The sequence below is a fragment of the Opisthorchis viverrini genome, assembly GCF_000715545.1.
Source record: "Opisthorchis viverrini unplaced genomic scaffold opera_v5_137, whole genome shotgun sequence".
Lineage (NCBI taxonomy): Eukaryota > Metazoa > Platyhelminthes > Trematoda > Opisthorchiida > Opisthorchiidae > Opisthorchis > Opisthorchis viverrini.
This window is the reverse complement of record NW_008751790.1, coordinates 1,107,002-1,113,738: the sequence shown is the minus strand read 5'-3', so window position 1 is coordinate 1,113,738 and position 6,737 is coordinate 1,107,002.

The window sequence follows — 6,737 nt, the reverse complement described above, 5'->3', positions numbered from 1 at the left end:
TATGGCGTCCGATATGAGTCCTTCGTCCTTGGCTTGGGTTAAGCTGTCCATAAACACGAGCATGTTTGTTACGCATGAACGGTTTGGGAGAAATCCGTGTTGAGCTGGAGATATCAGATTGCTGGAAGTAAGGTGATCTAGGATGGCTCGCTTCAGAATGCGTTCCATCACCTTGCACGGCACGCTAGTGAGGCTTGTAGGCCTATAGCTGCCAGGCGATATTCGGTCACCAGTTATTTAGCTTTGCTTACAAATTCCTCCTGTGTAATTGGAAATTCAGCAATAACAAATTCTGCTTCGAAAAATTATAAAAAATATTTTTATTCTTTTCGACAATGGGGCCAAATATCGTTGGTTTGTCTAAGCATAGGTGATCAAGACTTGATCCTCTAGAAGAGCCCAAACTTTCAAGCTACCGCAACCTATCTTTTCGATTTCGAGTGAGGCGCATTGTCACATACGGGGATGGGACGTGGATAGTAGAGTGCCAGAAGATTGAGGGAATGTTCTGCGTACTGGTGTGGGAATTCTGAGTTCACGTGTTACAGCAACTGCGAAAATGGCCCCTGGTAGAAAGGAAGCCGACCTCAATTCTGCCAAGAACACCAGGGCCAAAGGACTTCGGTCGTGCCTGAGGGAAACGTTGTCTCAAAAGTTTTTGGCTGAAGAACAACACCAAAACACTCAGAGATTAAGGTTGGCCGATATTTTGAAATGTTTGGACGTACTAATGGCCTATTTTGACCACATCCTATTTTGGTCATATCCTCATTGGCTACCATGCCTCATCATTGTCCGCCTTTGAATTTGGTGGATAATTTTCCAAGGAATTTATTTTTGTCCACTTGTTGTTGTGTTTTCATACTACATCGGCTATCTCGGCCAGTCTTTGGTCTCTAGATTAACTAAAAAATATATCCTTTTTCGGGCTTATCTGACTCACTGTCATCCCGTCTTATATTTTTTCGGACGCCGTCTTTTCTGAAGCCTCTGGCATTCACAAGACACTATTTCCCTCATTCTATTCCTCCATTTTTCCATCCTCTCCCAAAGCTTCAAAATTTCGTTGTGGTTCTTCCAAACGCCCGTACAGCTGCTATTCATTTAACCTGGCTGGCCACCGTTCTACTCCTACACGGTCTTCCAACTAGAACGAAATTACCCGTGACTCTACATCACCCTGAATCTGTGTTGATCTCCTCGTTTAATCCGGATCCAGCCGCCACACAAATGCGTTCCCCGTCTCCGAAAGTGGCAACCTTGACGACCGTCACGGGGATTTCCAGAAACTGACGTATACCAGTACAATGACGGTATGGCGCTGTCATCCCTGGCATGATGACACCCTCAACCATCCTTTTCTTATCCTCGAACTTCACCTGTTGCCCACTTGAGCCTGTGATTGCGAGAACGATTACATTTGGCACCTGGACATAACCACCTCCAGAGCGGGCTTCTTCCAACCCGCTGAACCTTTTCGTCCCGGTTTAGACTACCGGGTTTTCTGCTGCGATACTGGTTTACCTCCTCCAAAATTTCAATTTCATTTGCGATGGTCGATTGGCCCTAGGCATTGACACTATACCCCTATCAAAACTATCCTTTAAATCTGATGTTCCTGCAACAGTGACACTAGTGTGTCGGTTTAGTCCCAATTTAAACCGTATTTCCGAGACAAAACTTGCTATTTGCCTCCGCTTCGAATTCTTTAACCTCTAATTCCATTTTTGCTTTCCGTGACCCTGACCATTTACTCAACCGGCCAAGATCACTCATGGCCAGCTTCAGTTTAAGTCAGCCGGCTTCATCACTGAAATGGTCGTACCTTATGATCATTGTCGCAGTTTTTTCAGTGCTCAAAACTGCGGCGAATTTTTTACGTGATAAGCCATCCTACCGGTTGTGTTATTGTTCACCGAGTTCCTGTTGTGATTAGCCGATCATGTTCAAGTGACAGCTTTCTTAAATGTTGCGAAATGAACCTGCACGGGTTTAATTTGAACGTGGTAGGTGCCTCTGAGATGTGAAAGCCATTTTGGCCGTTACTGGATAGCGAAGACAAGTTTACAGTCAGTTTACGAACCCCAGCACTGAAGTCAATAATCGATATCCGATGACAAAGCTCCTGGCTGGTAAGAGTTCTACTGCGTTCTACTGGGGTTCCGAGCCACAGTGAGGGCGACGGAGTTGCTGTTTATATTGAACCACCGGGTATCACCCTTGGGAGGCAGCAGTGGGGTGAAATGTGAACTAGATTCTCTGAAGGTGCAGATTCAACATCCGTTACCCACTCACTAAAGACTCACAAAGGTTATATCCATCGCCATCGGAGGAAAATGAGGCCTTGAATTCCGAGAATCAAACCTAAGCCACTTGACCTTGCGAGTGCCCCGCATACATCGCTCTCTAATTTCACCTTCTCTTGCGTCCAATAATGTGCACAATCACTGATTCTTGACGTCACTAAACCAGTGTACACGGGAATCTTTCATTATCGACTATGGGATTACTTGAGCAAGTATCGCTTTTATCTTTATTACAGTTAGAATTTTAAGCACTCTTACCGACGTTACAAAGGACATAAAATAGATTATGCATATCATATTCATCGTCGGGCAATAGTGGTGTATGAAAAACTAGACTGAGTTACTATCCGTTGCCGTCTTGCCGGTGCAATAAATAATTGGAAACAGTTTGTCACTGGTGTTTTCATAAGGCGCGTTCACGGCGGACCGACAGCGCACACAGATATGGTGATGAAAAGCTATCACTGGATATTGGATCAAGCCATCAGGATAGTAAAGCTCCATTAGCAACTGCACCCACAGATACTAGCCCAGCAGTACAATGGCGACTCGTGTGCTTATGATGACGAAGTGCCAATACAGGTCATTGGAATGGGTCGTGATTCCTAGTGGGTGAGATCCATCAGCTGAACGGTTGAAACTTGAAGTTAATTGTTGGAGGAGGACCCATTTTCAGCTGGATATCTGCACATACATGATGGCGATAATAAGCAGCGCTCATTTTCAACAATGCGGTAGCTTCTGTCCAAATATTATACCCCATGCAAATCCAGCGCAACAATACTTCTTATCTATTGCATCAGACGAGCACAACGAATCCATAATTTATTAGAGTATCCACCTGGTGCGAATCTTCAATGGAAATCACGTGAACGTTTTCACAGAGATTATTAGCACCGTTGTCTGTTGAAATTTGAAATTCGCATTTATGGTTTGTTGGTCATCTGCCAGTTACACGCAACCCGTGACCTTGAAATTCCAGTGGATTAAACAAACGGCTATGAGCAGCATGTCGCGACGTCTAAATTGATCAACTTGCCGCGAAATTTGAAACTTCGAAATTCAGGAACCGAAATTAATTTATATTTTTTTCTAACGATATATAAATATTCACATCTTAGTTCTGGGCTCACAGACTGTAGAAAGGCACAAATGTCAGGTGAATCTTCGTGTTCGAGGCAAGCACAATTTGTAGCCACCCTGTTCTTGTGGCGGAGTTTTTCAATAGCAGAACGAAAACGTGGTTTCGCAATTTAAGTGTGATGTTGGCACCCGCGCAATAATATGAACAGGTTTGCGAAGAGCTGTCGCGTCGCCTCGGGGATGCCTTTCAAAATGGCAGAAGCCCCAGACAATCTACCGAGTTTACCACAAAATAATGCCAATGAAAATTTTTAACACACGATTATCTGCAGTTCCGTCACTGGTGCTCACCAGAGCGAGTGGCGGCCAATATGTTATGGTGAGTGATATGAACGGCATACCATAAAGCAGAGTACCGAGGACGGCAAATATCCAGCCGATTCGTGTTTGAATCTTAGAGCAGAAATAGTGAAAAAGGTGGAAGAAGCCAATTTCGCGGCTTCCGGAACCAAAATAAGCAACCCAGACAGATGCAAGGAAAACTATATGACTAGAGGCAAAATTTGTAGTGAACAAGAAGCCTCCTGAACGCTGAATAATGAGGAGCCTGAGGAAAAGCTAAAACGTTGATAGACGCTGGCCGCCCGGGTTATGAACATGGTTTATGAAAAGACAATTAGTGGACTTCTATTCCAAGCAGTCCGATCGACTGTTCAGGGGGGTATAGTGTCTTTGAACGATCTCAAATTCAACATGATTTGAATTCCTACTGCAGGTGCCCCGAACGGTGGGCATAACGACACTTCGGTTTCTTCCAATTAACATCGGCAAGCATCAGCTACACCTGACGGCCACAGTGTTCTCTTGTTGAAAACTGGGGATGCAGCGAATAAGTTCATCAACTGAACTTTCCAAAGTATTTCGTTAACCAATCCTTATTGATCCAACAGGTCTACGACAGCATATCCGTGATGGAAACATAATACCGTTGGAATGGCATATGATGAAAACAGAGAACTATCACTATCTTGGTTTTTGCAAAAATGTTCACTTCATATTCCAAAAGGTCTCCGTAGTGTGACATCGAGTGGGTATCCGGTTCTCCTCAGACCCCTCTCTCTCAATACTCCATAAGAAATCTGCCCAAAGGCATTCGGCGTCTTCTCCCGTATTACTCGCACGGACTTCCAAATACTCTATGGGTTCCACGTCAGCCCATTCTTTGAATATGCCAACTATGTTTTCTACCCAGGGCGCATGAAGGGCGAAACCATCATTGAGCAAACCGCTACAAAAATGGTTGCCGGCCTCAAATCCGTGAACTGCGAAACGCGTCTCACGTTGCACGACCTCTTTCCCCTGGATTATCGTCGCCCGCGAGCGGACCTAATTCTTACTTACGCCCAGTTCGAACAAAACCTGGCCAGCGGGTTTTTCATTGTTGGCCCGGCAGACACATTGCGAGGACATGGTAAGTAAATCTTCGAGCTCAGATCGAACACATTCATTAGGCAAAGAGTTTCTCATTTCGGGTAGCAGCTGTGTGGAATAAACTTCATACGGTGATCATCTGTGCTCCTCCTAGCACCCAGATCAAAGAACTATCAGACTTTTATTTTGGCGAGTCCTCGAGCTGGAAAGCAATCTGCACAGCCCTGAGAATAGGAGTAGTGCTACTCCTTTCATTCACTTGTGCATTTCAGGTGGAAGACGGCCGATGAAAGACAAGAACAAAACCGACCCGAGTGACTTGGGGTAGTGCTACTTCATTCACTTGTGCATTTCAGGTGGAAGACGGCCGATGAAAGACAAGAACAAAACCGACCCGAGTGACTTGGGCAAAGGAAGGCCTACCGCGCGGAACGTTTGAAACCGGTTTTGTTTTTCCCTCGTGCAAATTTGTGAAAGAATTCTTTCGTTGTTTAATCTATTTACATGGTACACATGAGTGATTGTTCAATTTTATTACCCTAACAAAACGTTTGAGAGATAACCCTTGATATTTTGCGCACACTTCCTATTTTACATCTAGTCCTAAACATGACATCAATTTATAGCGATTGCCCTCTGCAGCCATTGATAGACCACAACAGATGTGGCCGAAATGGCTACCCGCCAAACGTCAAACGCGGTATGCAATGCCACACCTTCATGGCCTAGTGGCAATCCGAATGCATGGGTTTACAGTACGACCAGATAAGCCGACTGGCTAACCCTCCTAACCCGTATGTTTGCGCCAGCCGCCTCTACGTTAAGGATCCAATGCATACCGCAGTCAAGAGGAGAGATCCCAAAAACGGTACCCAATCCCCACTGCAGATTCAGAATGACCAATGTCAGTGTTCCACTTTGATCGGGATACTCGACGCGAAATTGGAGCGTCTTTCTAAGGCGCTGGTGGATTCAGACACTGAGAATGCAGCAACTTGGACGAGCGTTGACTTGGAACTTTCTTCGCTGAAAGGGTACCTCGCGATATCCATACCGGGTCCTCTGGCTGCAAAGAATTAATACAACTCTCTGACGCGGCTATAAAGACCGTCACAGCGTCTCTAGTGGACAGGCGCCTAAGGGAAAACAGACTGATAATCTGAGGGTCATTCTCCGGAAAAACCACGCCAGCGAAGCTGGCGCAGTCGATACTTGGCAATGTCATCACCAAGCCTGATAAATCGCTCCACGCGGATTGGTTACGCCAGAAGGGTAGCAAACGAACGCTTGGACTTCCAGTAACACATTCTTCTCCATCTGATCTACAGAAGATCTTGGAGCGGACTGGCAGCATTCAAAAGACCGACCCAATGATCTAGCGTCTATATAAGTGTGGCCCTCTAGACGCGCGAAAGCTTGGTCACAGCAGTTCAGGGGTGGAGGCACGAAACAGGCTTCCGCTGGGCACCAATTCAGCCGACCCCAGACTCATGACCAAGCCGATTGTGGTCATATCCCCCTGTGCTCCCGAAAGCAGGCCGATGAAACAGCTGCGCCTCCGGACAGCCGTTTTTATGCGACCACAACAGGCCTCTCGTCCACCCAAGGCAGTGATGCTCTGGAGGAGGCATACCTCACATGCAAGCAGCGCCCAAAGTACGCGGAGCTATCAACGCTTATCTCCGTAACTGCTGCAGCCATGCGCCCATCAACAAAGCCACAATCCCTGAACTGTAATAATAATGTATATTCCCAACTTGTGGGTGGCATACCATCTGGCATGATCATGCGTTTACAGTCAGGCTGGGGTATGACAGGGGGATTTGCGGGTAGTGGGGATTGCGCGAAAAGGGGGCAATGTCATAAACAGTGGGAAGTACTCGATTAAATAATAATAATAATATGTTTCTTTTGCAA